Below are 13941 nucleotides of genomic sequence, written 5' to 3'. Positions count from 1 at the left end.
GTGAATCAGATTACATTCATATACTATATGAATGTGAATATATATTATACCCAGGGAACTACAGGCCAGTCAGTCTCACCTCAGTGCCTGGCAAGGTCATGGAGCAGATCCTCCTGGAAACTATGCTAAGGCACATGGAAAATAAGGGTGGGTAACAGCCAATGTGGCTTCACTACAGGCAAGTTGCACCTGAAAAATTTGGTGGTCTTCTATGGCAGGGTTACAGTAGTGGTGGATGAGGGAAGAGCAACTGATGTAATCTACCAAGACTTGTGCAAAGCATTTGACACTGTCCTGCACAGCATCCTTGTCTCTAAACTGGAGAGACATGGATAAGATGGATGGACCACTCGCTGGATAAAAAATTGGCTGGATGGTTGCACTGCAAGTGGAAAGCAGTGACTAGTGGCGTATTGGGACCAGCACTTTTTAACATCTTTGTTGGTGACATGGACAGTGGAATTGAGTGTACCCTCAGGAAGTTTGCCGATGACACCAGGCTGTGTGGTGCCATCAACATGCTGGAGGGAAGGGATGGCATCCAGAGGGACCTGGACAGGCTTGAGAGGTGGGCTTGTGGAAACCTCATGAAGTTCAAGAAGGCCAAGTGCAAGGTCCTTGTCTCAGTCTGAAGAGACTGGAATGTCTGCTAAAGAGGATGAGTTATGAGATAGACCAAACTTCTCTCTCAGCAATTGTAAATTCGAAATTAAGGGGCTTTAATAGAGGAAATGTGGAAAAAACCAGAAGAAATAACAACCCTTTATTAAAAGATCTATATATGTTGGCAAAAACAGTAACAGAACACAAAAAAACCTAGACAGTAGTCCTAGGAAAAAAAAACCAAAAAACCAAAAAAAAGTCTGAATGAATACTTCTCTGTCCTTTAGTGCAGTCCTAATTGTGGCCTGCAGGGGGAGCTGTTGGGTCGCTGGAGGTGCAGAACCTGCAGTTCTCTGTGTTGGCCTGGAGGGGGCACTGTTGGATCACTGGAGGTGTAGGGCCTGCGGTTCTCTGTGGTGACCTGCAGGGGGCGCTGTTGGGCTCTGGCGGTCACCACGTGAGGAGGGGGTCTGGGGGGTGGTCTCGGATCGCGGGAGAAGCCGAAAGGAAAAAATGGAGACCCCTCCCCCAATGGGAGAAGGGCAGAGGGAAAAAAAAAACAGTTCACCCCTACGGGACTCACTGTGGTTCCCAGATGACAGTGTTCCAAGGCTCTTCCCTTCTCTCCCAGCAAGCACAAACCTCTCTGATGAAAACCCAGTAGGTCCCGGTTGGAGTCACAAGGCAGTGTGTGAGCTGACCGAGTCTGGTGGTCTGGCCTCACCAGGACGAAAAGACAGAAAAGACAGACTTCCAGACCTTCTCTCCAAATGCCCGCATGCAGATCCCCGTCTCCATCCCAGAGAGCGAACTTCGAACTTCGCCGTCCGCTCCTCTCCCCTCTCCGAGCAGAGTAAGCCCACCCCCTCCCAAAACTCCTCCACTCTCCCCCCAGCCTCTGAATGGGCCATCAGCGAGGAATGCGGCCTGGCTAGCTAGTGCCTTTGTAAGGCTAATTAACTCCCTTCCCCCTTTCCATTCAAAACTCCATCTTTCCTACAGTGGGGGGGCAGGGGGAAGAAAAATTCTTCTTAAATTTCTAACCTATAACAGTCCTGCACCTGGGTTGGGGCAATCCCAAGCACAAGTACAGGCTGAGTGGAGAATGGATCAAGACTAGCCCTGGGGAGAAAGACATGGGGGTGTTTATGGACGAGAAGCTCAACATGTCTTGGCAATGTGTGCTTGCAGCCCAGGAAGCCAACGACATCCTGGGCTGCATCAAAAGCAGCACAGCCAGCAGGTCAAGGGAGGTGATTCTCCCTCTCTACTCTGGTCTCGTGAGACCCCACCTGGAGTACTGCATCCAGCTCTGGGGCCCCCAACACAAGAAAGACGTGGACCTGTTGGAACAAGTCCAGAGGAGGGCCACCAAGATGATCGCAGGGCTGGAACACCTCTCCTATGAAGACAGGCTGAGAGAGCTGGGACTGTTCAGCCTGGAGAAGAGAAGGCTCCGGGGAGACCTTATAGCACCTTCTAGCGCCTAAAGTGGGCCTACAAGTAGGCTGGAGAGGGACTTTTTACAAGGACATGCAGTGATGAGACAAGGGGGAATGACTTTAAACTGAAGGAGGGCAGGTTTAGATTAGATATTGGGAAGAAATTCTCTACTGTGAGGGTGATGAGGTACTGGAACAGGTTGCCCAGAGAGGTTGTGGATGCCCCATCCCAGGAAGTGTTCAAGGCCAGGCTGGAAGGGGCTCTGGATAACCTGGTCTAGTAGAAGGTTCCCTGCCCTAGCAGGGGGGTTGGAGCTAGATGATTTTTAAGGTCCCTTCCAACCCAAACCATTCTATGATTAATTTGTATTTCCCCATACAATATTCACAGGGTCTTTTTGTCTCATTCAAACTTCCCCCCCTCCCTTTAAACTAAAACAACAACTAACATTTCAGGACATGAAAAGAAATTATGCAAACATAAACCACAAAAGAAATAGTTGAAACCTTTCACAACTTCAAACACAGTTGTACCTCATTTAACACAGGGCAATTTAGTTGCATCCACTAACTGAACTATTCTTTTCATATATGCAGCTTTAGCAAAAAAAATAATAAAAAAAAGAAAAAAAGATAAATGCTTTGTGATTTTTTCACCGTATTGAAGTGGTAGTATGCGTTTTATTATATCCTATCCAATCACTTGTTTTAAAAAATATACACAATTTTCAAATGTGTAGCATATTTTTCATAACCCCAGATTAAAGGCCTTTTTAAGCTATTGCTGAAGATGATACAGCATTATACCAGAGGTTTAGTTCACATGCCTAATTTCAATGCAAAATTCAAGTCCGCTAAACCTCAGCAGGAATAATATTGAGCTAAACAACCCCATTCAACAAATTCAAGTGTTTAAAAAAAAATTAGAGACATGTATGTGACAGTCAGATAATACTTTGTTTACCCCATTGTTTACTAATTTTGACAGTACACAGAGCTGACTTAGTGGAAAATCACTTCCGTTTTTGAAACAAATGGGTTTTTTGTGGTTAAAGCTACTCAACAAGTGATATTCAGGCATCAGAAGATTATAGTGGATACTACAAAAATTATATCATGTTTTTATCTGACTCTAGCACCTAAATTGCTAGTGTCAGATAAATTACCCTTCATTACCATTTGTGTAATGAAATGAAAAAAAAACCCTGAAGATCAGTTGCTGAAACATAAGGATAAAGCATATAGGTACAATCAAGAACACTGTGTGCAGGCATAAAAAGAGAGCATTAGTTTTTGTTTTTTGATCTTTGAGATTCTGTTACAATTTCAGGGAAGCTTGTACCTCAAAAATGGAACTGCAATACTGCAAGTTCAATACAAGATAATAAGACATTATACATTATTCTGAATATAATATTAAGCTTTTTATTACCCCTGTGACCTTTTAACTAATTTTTGAAGTCTTTAAGTTGTTTTTTTCAATTCTGAAAGGGTAGTTTATCAGTTTACAATAGAGATAAGTGTCGACGGAAAGGAATGCACTCCGATAGCAGGGAAAGGCACATGGCTGCTTTATTGCTCTCAAATGTTTCTTTTTATACTTTTTGTATACTATCGTGCTACAACATAATTGGTCAAAAGTCTCCAGCATGAGACACCCCACATACCCTCATTGGAGACACAGAAGACACTGCTCTCACTGTCACTGGTGACCTGAGGACACTGTGCACACTGTCATTGGCGACACCACACACACACACCTTGATTGGTGACCCCCAGTCTCGGCTGCACCACGCTTGCTCTGTCCGGCATTGCAGCAAACACTTCCTTAAAGTTGTTTACATTCTTCTGCAACTTCAGAGCAGCAACTGCTCGAATTCAAGGCCTACCATCCAGTCGTTTCCCACAGATAAGGAGTATTTTTTTTTAACTACCACACCATTTTAAAATCATCTTAGGTCATCTTAGATCGATTATTCAGTGTCCAAGTGCATGTGTAAATCCTGTCAATTTTTTCATGGAAAATAATATAGGCAATTAATGAGAATTTAGCATTCTTTCTCTGCTTGCTGAAAACTAGTTTAAGTGGAGTATTTTTTAATTAGAATTAGTAACTCAATTTTTTTATCTTAGTTTTGTTTGTGTGCACTTAAAAATGGGTCCAAGTTCATTTATTCCTCCAGAACCATCTGAACAAGTTTATCCTTATTTTGACCAGCTCAATTAAAGCTATTTTTATGTAAATACATTTACTATCTTCCACATCCAAATAAAACAAGATTTTATTACAATACCTGAACTAAAGACATGAGCAGTGGAAGCAATGCAGCTACAAATCTACCAAAAAGATACCACAAAACATTTAAAACATTTTTGACCACTAACAGAAAAGAGTAGCAATTACATGCACAAGGTCATAATGTATCAGTGCACCAAACAGGGAAATAAAGTACACAGCACTCACACAATGCCGTATTAGTATTAAATTGGCTTCTTAATAGGAAAACAATTTAATTAAAAGCTTTGCATGTGCCTAATGGATGCAATATAACTGGTGCTGGTGCTGTAGTGCTTGATAAAAAACAATCTCTGGTCTTAAATGTGACAAGCAGCAGCACAAGTACAGAGATTGCATAGCTTCAGTAACAAAGTTAAAATATTCCCCATTTAATTGCGTTTTTAAAAACAACTTGGAGATTTAAAATTTTTGAATAGAGAAAGCACATTCCTTAAATAGTGTCAGTTTAGAAGTTGTTTAGTAAAACATTGTAAAAAAGGAAATGCATTATATTTTAATGTAGAAAATAGTATGTTTAAGCAAATACACTCAATTATAAAATTTAGCAGGTTTTGAAGGTAGAGATTTACCAGGCAGGTGGAGAATTTGCACCATTACGTAGTATCAAGCTTGCAACAGTTTTACAGATAAGCAAAGGATATAATTGGATTTTTTTTTGGTTACAGCAAATCAAAACAGTGCAATACATCTCACAACTACAGTTCCTCACATTAGCTTGTTTATAATACAATACATTCAGCCCAAAAATGAAAGTCAAATCAAATTTTCATGAGTATTGTCTTTCACATCAGAGTCTAGATTGGCGGATTCTTTTAAAGTGTTATAGCACAGATGGGTAATCATATCAGTAAAGTCAAACCCAATTTGGATTAAAATCAGCAAAACCAAAGAGAGGCTGGTCATTGCCAGATATTTAATACAAGTATCATAAAACATTAAGTTTACTCTATATTTCAAATTGGGTGTCCCTTTCATAACTTTTGGGGTATGTTTTGCAATTTTAATCAATGAGGAGGGGTAGACATTTAGATGTTTCATATATATAGTTCCTTGTACTTACAATTAATTGGAGACTGGTAATTTCACAAGTGAATAGCACAATGACCTGAAGCATTATCATTACCAGTTATGCAACATGGGTTGTTGTGGTTCTTTTATCAGAGAAGAAGCTTTTGAGGAGAAACACCTGCCCAATACTAACTACAAGAAGAATGATTGCCTCCCCTATTGACCAATGGGCTAATCTTGTGTTTAAATCCTCTGCTCTGCTGTGGCCTTGTGCTTCTCTCAACCGGAAATGAGTCTGATAATCAATGACAGACTTCAGAGCTTCATGAATTGAAACACACGCAGACTCCATCTAGAGAAGCAAATAAATACACATGCTCAGTTAAGAATCCTTCTAATGCTTGTTCTGTGATTTGATATTTAAAATTAGGATTCACATAGCTTTACAAATGAAAGATTAACTCAACCCACTGTCAGACTGAAATGCTATAAATCTAACATATCAATCAAGTTTTACACACAGGAATGTGACTGACTTAAGAACCAAAGTGTGCAAAACTGCAGATGTAATACAAAGTAATGCACTCTAAGAGCCAGAAACTGAATATTAAAATTCATGCATGTTTGGGTTCAAAAGTAAATATAAACACTGTATTGAAATATGTCAGTGATACAACATTTGCTAATTCCACATACACCAGTAAAACAAGCAGTAAATCTTTCTCCAGACCTGGATAGCTAGTAAGTTTCTTATATCATTAAGATTTGCATAGTAGATATTAAAACACTTTTAGATTTCACAAGTTTGTGATTCTTCATCACATAATACCCAAACTTCAGTTTCACAAAAGCCTGAAATCTAGGTTGCTGACTTCAATATGTTCTTTTGGCAGGAGACCCTTCTATTAGTCACATATGTAAAAAGTTATTAGATAAAAGAGAACTCTTATCTTTCAATGTTCCTGGATGCTCCCTACCATATTTATATAATAAACACTCAAGACCAAATTGCCCAACTAAATGTGTCATCTTTCATAAAAATCACATTCCCTTTTCTAACCTGAAAAATCTTAAACCTTTTCGATATATGTACTACAGGCTTTCCAATACCTAGATGCACATAAAGCTCTTCCATTTTTGGTTTACCTTCTGAAAGTAAGAGTCAGTACCCATGATTGTCTTTTGACCATCAAGAAATTAATGAATATCTTCAAAATATTTAAGTTTTAGAACAACTAACCAACTGGCTATCCCTCTAAAAATAATTATTTCCTGAAGATCAAAAGCATAATCTATTATAAAGTGTTTGACACCCTAATAAAAACCCACTGTCAGTTATATCTGTGTCAAATCAACTTTTCAAGTTCATGACTTTCAGGACAGGTGTCTAAAAAAGTCCAAGATAGTCTTCTAAACAAAATTCAGGAAGAGATTTAATGCATTAAGTTCTGCCATTTGTTTCACTGCTAAATTATAGAGCCCTCCCCTACTCTGCAGCAGGGATCTTAAATTTAAATAAAGTCTAGTTTTGGGGGTTTACCTTTTACAGTCCCTGTGAAAGTCTGCCCAAATCTGGTCATACTACAAGCCTCAAGAAAATTGCAATGGAGAACCTACTTACCAAAGATGTGTTTTGCTTTGAAAGTTAACTTCCCCTTTCCCAAAGATCTGATTTGCACTATGTATGCTATAACCCAGTGATAAACTTTTTCTTATAACTTCTCCCATAACCTGCAAAGATGTTGGATCTAGAATCTGCATGTTTTGTGTTCTCAATACCCTCTACTGGTGCCAAAGCACCAAGCAACAATCCCATCCCCCCACATTAATACACAAAACCCCCCAAACATATAACAGAATGCACAGAATGGAGACTAAAGAAAGTGCAGGGAGAAAGGGAGCTATACAATCAACAATCAAAAGACAATATAAAGCAGAAGAGAAAGGTGATCAGAAGGAGATAAAAATTCTAACTGAATTCACAGCAAGTCACCTACTCATTACAAGTCTTTAGCCACTGCAGACTTACATGGAGTAAATTCAAGTGAGCAAAATGGATATTTGGCAAGTGGCATTTCTACCATTGAGTTCAAACTAGTAGAATAGTGGTCACATCCAGCATATTAAAATGGTTGTTTAAAGTAAAGTTTGGTAACAATTATAGTGTAAGAATGTTAGAATTCATGAAGTTACTGTTCCAAGTGAAGTTGGCTGATTTAGTTTGGGCAGAAGTGGTGTAAAACTAAAATTATGAAGAAAGAAAGAAACATTAGGAAAATAAGTCTGGAGCAAGAATACTGCTTTGCCACTTAAGTGTCTTATAAATGACATATCTAGAAGCCAGTTAAGTATGACTGATTTTGTTCATCTGTGTATTTTGCTAGAATTCTCTTCCAATTTTAAAAGTGACAGTTACATAAGAGATCAACCATTCAAGTCTTTCCCTCAAAAAAGACTCTATTTTAATATAAAAACAAATTGTTCTCAAAGTTTCTCCAAAGTTCAGGAAATTTGAAAACCCTGATCCACTGATATTTTACACTTTGTAAAATCCACATTTCCACATAGAACCATGGCATAAAAAATTCCCCTAAACTCTAGGCTGCTGTATATTTTCCCTAATTTCCACTTAAAAACTTGGTAATTCCTCCTCAACTCTGCATTCTTTAAGTCCTAATTTTCAAAAAAGGTTCACTTTTAGTAACAGGGTTTATTTTAAAGATGCTCCAGTCCATTCATTTTCAACAGCGATATAGATGTCTAATGCAGTTGAATTTGAAAAACATTCCCTCCGCCTAACAGTTGCTGTCAAACACAACAATATTTTACCTAAGTGCAGTTGCTCTGTTCTCACTAGGGAACAGTGGTGGATCTTCTCCAACCTGGAAATCAAAGTACACAGTTTTGTGTGTGAAAGTAGAGAACTCATTGCTAAAGCAGAATTTGTATGTTCCATTTCTGGATGCAGTAAATGTGAAGTTATCATATTGTTTCTTCATCTCTTTGTATAATACAGCACCATCAGGACCTTCCAACTGACAGTCAACATCATAATGACCTCCAGTGATCACCTGAAAAAAACCCCAAGAAATCGTCTTAAACAGAACAGACATCCAACTAGCGCACCCCGAGCTAGCGTTACAAATTGTTTGATCTGACAAATGTTTTAAAATAAAATGCATTAATTTAAGAATCTTTCAATGCAAGTTTGAAAAAAAAATCCTCATCCTATGAAGGACTCACAGAACAATTCAAAATAAGATCTTTCAAATTGAGGATATGTAATGTCAACTACGTTTTCTAACAGTTTACGAAGGAAGCTTTAGTTACTTCATTTTAAGATACTGGTACTATAGCAAAGGCTAGAGCAGATGAAATTTGATGGGGCAAAGACACAACTGTAATAAATCAGTAATTTACTATTAATTAATGTTAATTCTATGATGTTAATTGCTATATAACACTGTATATTATTACTTCTATGGTGGCTATATGCCCATCATTGCACTGGGTGCCTTACAGCATCTATCTGCACCACTCCAGATTTGGGGATCTGAACCCTACTCCCTTTTGATTACCACATTAATGAAGAATCAACTTTGATTAAACCAGAGAAGTGCAGCAGTGATGGAATCAGAACTGACTTCAATGTATATCAGTCCAACACCACACACCATCTTTCCTGCCCTGAAAAACTGTTATGACAGATGGAGCCCAAGGTCATGGACTAAATTAACTCAACGGACTTTTATAGGGATGGTCCATAGACTAGGGAAATTATATCTGTGAGTATATATATATCAAAAGACAGGAAAGGTGATGGGGTTTTGGAAAGTGTGGGACCTGGCATGACATAAATGGTATGAAAGAAGGGGTGGATATTATCCTGGGTTTGTCTGGGATAGAGTTAATTGTCTTCCCAGTAGCTGATACAGTTCTGTGTTTTGGATTCAATATGCGAATAATGTTGATGTTTTAGACGTTGCTCAGCAGTGCTTACCCTGAGTCAAGGGCTTTTCAGTTTCCCATGCTCTGCCAGCAAGCAGATGCACAAGAAACTGGGAGAGAGCATAGCTGAGACAACTGACCAGAACAGGCCAAAGGGATATTCCATACCATAGAATGTCATGCTCAGTATATACTGGGGGGAGTTGGCCAGGAGCCATCGATTACTGCCTGGGGACTGTTTGGGCATTGATCAACAAGTGGTGAGCAATTATATTGTGCATCACTTGTTTCTCTTGGGTTTCACCCCCACCACCGCTCTCTCTCTCCCCCCCCCTTTTTTTTAATTATGTCGTGGGTTTACTCTGGCCGGATTTCAAACCCCCACAAAATTGCTAAAAGTTGGGAGGGGTTCACACAGGCAAGACAGACTCGACATGAGGATAATATCAAAATTTATTGCTAACAGGATAGAAACTAAAAAGTAATAAAATATACAGTATTAAACACATGTTTTATCCACCACTCAGCCCCCTGCATCAATGCAGGAGGAGAACTCTCAGGGCAATAGCTAAAGTCTCTCTTCATTGGGGTGCAAGGGGTCTCTGCACCCCCTCATGGTCCTTCATGGGCTGCAAGGGGACAACTTGCTTCACCATGATCTTCACCACAGATTACAGAGGAGTTAAAGCTCTGAGTCTTTCCCCTGTATGTGGGGTCCCTCCCAGGGGAGTAAGTTCTCCGGGGACCCCTCCAAGTCGGGTCCACACCTCCCCCGGGTCGCAGGTTCTGGGGTTCGGCTCAGTCTCTATACCCCGATAGTTTTCATTAAAGTCCTACCCAGAATAAAATGCTTCAGCTTGGCTTCTCTCTCTCTCTCTCTCTGAGTTGCAAATTTGAGCGGCAGCGGTAGCCGTGCTGGCTGTGCTCCTCCTCTCCGCTCTGCTCCGCTCCACTCCCGGGAGCAGGCGCACTTCGGCCCGCCCAGCTCGCTGCGGCTCCCTCTGCCCCGGCGTCCTGGGCTGGGTTGGGTGCAGCAGGAAGTCCGGGCTCGCTGCTCACTGTCGGCCTGCCACTGCCTCGCTCTGAGCTGCTGCGGGAGGCTGACCTGCTCAGTCAGAGGCTCGGCCAGCCTGCCGCTGCCCCTTCCCCGCCATGGCGGGGGAGGTGGTGAGGTCGACTGAAAAGCCCCTAGGCATCTCTTCTCTCGCTCTCTGGAATTCCTTCTGCGCTCTGCTGCATGCCTCGGCCAGGGCCCCGGTCCTGACCTCAGTCGCCCCCTCACCTGCGGCTGCTGCTGCCTACTCCAGGCTAGCAGCTGCCGCGGACCCAGGGTCATGGTCGCCGCCCCAGCCCACGCCGGCCTGACTCCAGTGCCATGTCTGCCCCCAGGCCAGGGCCGCGGTGCCCGGCCCCCCAGGCCCAGCAGCTCCCTCTGCTACTCTCCTGGCTCCAATTTCTTCTGTGCCACAAGCTTCTCTTCCGTTTTCTTAAATATGTCGTTCGCAGAGGCGTTACCAAAACTTTCAATTGGCTCTGCATCACCTGGAACTAACCATCTTCAGTTCCGGGGGGGAAAAGCTAGTAAACTGTATCAGGGACTGTTTCAGGGGTTAATTACACTGATACTTTTGGTCTGTGTTTGGCCCAGCCAGCTGTAAAAGTTTTGTTCTTTCCCTGCCAAGTTATGAGAAAACAAGCACTGATAAAATGGGAAATTTGTCCTTGAAGAGAGTTCTTGTATAAACTATATTTAATTGGTATTCTGTAATTGGCTAATCGTTCTCCAAGGTCGCTTGAAGGAGAGATTGAGGAGGAGGAGGATGAAGTAAACCCACTGACTCAATTAAGAAAGACCCCCGCAGGTGCAGTACGCAAGCGCAGGGAAAGTGACGCGTGCGCAGAAGAGATATTACTTGCATAACAGGGAGGTGGGACTCAGGGCCTCTGGCTGGGCGGTGCTGGCAACACCGGCCTAGGTTGAGGTCACTCAGTTAATTGTATAAAAGGAGATAGTTCTTTCTTGGAGGGGAGCTAGCTTCACATCAAGGACAACGTTACCTTTTGGCGGGGACGCCTGCCAGTTTGTGAACTTACTGACTTTCCAAGGATGCAGCTTCTGCTATGGATAATTATAGGCATGCTAGGTCGGTAAGATAACTTTATGGGCAACAACTGGGTGACTGGGGAGATCGTGCTGGGGGCTTATTTCTCTCTTCCTTCCTCCTTTTTTGGGTTCGTTCGTTTTGTTGACCACCTCTTGGTAATAATATCAGTTTTGTTGAGCTTCCAGTGGTGTCATGGTTTCAAGATTTCAGTATGCTCAAATCCTCCCTAATACAGGGACGTTGATACTTTTGGTCTGTGTTTGGTCCAGCCACCTGTGAGAGTGTATCCTTTCCCTGCCAAGTTATGAGAAAACAAACAGTGATAAAATCAGAACTTTGTCCTTGAAGGGAGAATCTTGTATAAATATATTTAATTGGTGTTCTATGATTAGCTAATCGCCTTTCAAGGTTACTTGAAGGAGAGATTGAGGAGGATGAGGATGAAGTAAACCCACCGACCCAATTAAGAAAGACCCCCCCAGGTGCAGTATGCAGGCGCAGGGAAAGCCACGCATGCGCAGAAGAGATATTACTTGCATAACGGGGGGTGGGACTGAGGGCCTCTATCTGGGCGGTGCTGGCCACACTTACCCAGGTAGACGTCAACAATTAATTGTATAAAAGCAGATAGCTCTTCTTTGGAGGGGAGCAAGCTTCACATCAAGGACAACGTTACCTTTCACGGGTACGCCTGCCAATTTGTGAGCCTACTGACTCTCTGGGAATGCAGCTTCTGCTATGGGTAATTCTAGGCATTCTGGGTCAGTAAGATAACTTTATAAGAAACAACTGGGTAATTGGGGGAGACGTACCGAGGGCTTATTTTCATCCTCCTTCCTCTCTTTTGGGTTTGTTCGTTTTGTTGGCCACCTCTTGGTTATAAATATCTGTTTTGTTGAGCTTTCAACGGTGTTATGGTTTCAGTTTCAGTATCTCCCGAACTCTCCCTATTACATAAATCCATGACAAATTATTATTATATTTTACTTTGTTTCAATTATTAAACTTTTCTTATCTCACCCCATGAATTTTTCCTTTTTTTTCCAATTCTTCTCCCCATCCCACGAGGGGTGGGGAGGATTAGTGAGCCACTTCTGTAAAGGATAATAAAAAGTGTTTTTATAAATACATTAATAGCAAAAGGAGGGGCAAGGAAAACCTCCATTCTTTATTGGACATGAGGGGGGGGATATAGTTACCAAAGATGAGGAAAAGGCTGAGATACTTAACACCTTCTTTGTCTCAGTTTTAAACAGTAAGACAGGTCATCCTCAGGACAACTGGCCTCCTGAGCTAGTAGACAGGGACAGGGAGCAGAATAACCCCCCTGTAATGCAGGAGGAAGCAGTTAGTGACCTGCTGAGCCACTTGGATCCTCACAAGTCGATGGGACCAGATGGAATCCATCCTAGGGTGATGAGGGAGCTGGCGGAAGAACTTGCCAAGCCACTCTCCATCATTTATCATCAGTCCTGGCTAACCGGAGAGGTCCCAGATAATTGGAAGTTGGCCGGTATGATGCCCATCCATAACAGGGGCCGGAGGGAGGATCCAGGAAACTACAGGCCTATCAGCGTGTATTGGGTCTAGCTGAGCTGGAGTTCATTTCCTCATAGCAACCCTCACAGTGCTGTGCTTTGCATTGGTAGCTAGAAGGGTGTTGATAACATATCAGTGTTTTGGCTACTGCTGAGCACAGCATCAGCACTGTAACATTCCTTCCCCAATCAAGGGCAAGATCCTGGGAGGGGACACAACCAGGCCAGCTGACCCAAACTAACCAAAGGGATATTCCAGACCATATGACGTCAGCTCAGATATAAAAGCTAAGGAAAGGAGGAGGAAGGGGGGCCATTCATTGTTTACAATGGTTGCCTGCTGAGAAACTGTTATGCGTGCTAAAAGCCTTGCTTCCCAGGATGTGGCCAGACATTGCTTGCTAATGGGAACTAGAGAATAAACCTTGTTATTTTCCGCTTTGCTTGTGCTTTCATTTCTGCTTTAGTAAATTGCCTTATCTCAACCTACGAGTCTGTATCAGGGGTTAATTATGCTGATACTTTTGGTCTGTGTTTGGCCCAGCCACCTGTGAAAGTTTTGTTCTTTCCCTGCCAAGTTATGAGAAAACAAGTACTGATAAAATGGGAAATTTGTCCTTGAAGAGAGTTCTTGTATAAACTATATTTAATTGGTATTCTGTGATTGGCTAATCGTTCTCCAAGGTCGCTTGAAGGAGAAATTGAAGACTGTAGTGATGAAGGACGCCCCGACTCATTTGGAAAAGACCCCCCTGAGTGCAGTACGCAGGCGCAGGGAAAGCCACGCGTGTGCAGAAGAGATGCACTTACATAACCAAGGGGGTGTGACGGAGAGCCTCTGGCTGGGCGGTGCTGACCACTCCTGCCTAGGTTGAGGTCACTCAGTTAATTGTATAAAAGCAGATAGCTCTTTCTTGGAGAGGAGCAAGCTTCACATCAAGGACAACGTTGCCTTTTGGCGGGGACGCCTGCCAGTTTGTGAACTTACTGACTTTCCA

At 42.1% G+C, this 13941-nt stretch overlaps 1 pseudogene across 1 annotated transcript; it reads right to left on the bottom strand.

Annotated features, from left to right (window-relative positions):
- Window positions 1–5470: 5470 nt before the first annotated feature.
- Window positions 5471–10636, bottom strand: LOC113981039 (annotated as a pseudogene). Its single transcript, XR_003538303.1, has 3 exons — window positions 10583–10636; window positions 8172–8423; window positions 5471–5704 (listed from the first exon to the last, which is right to left on the bottom strand). The product of XR_003538303.1 is annotated as a transmembrane emp24 domain-containing protein 7-like (transcript).
- Window positions 10637–13941: the final 3305 nt, after the last annotated feature.

Source organism: Neopelma chrysocephalum, unplaced genomic scaffold, assembly GCF_003984885.1.
Source record: "Neopelma chrysocephalum unplaced genomic scaffold, ASM398488v2 Primary Assembly neopelma1_95895, whole genome shotgun sequence".
Lineage (NCBI taxonomy): Eukaryota > Metazoa > Chordata > Aves > Passeriformes > Pipridae > Neopelma > Neopelma chrysocephalum.
This window is presented reverse-complemented; position numbering and strand designations above follow the sequence as displayed.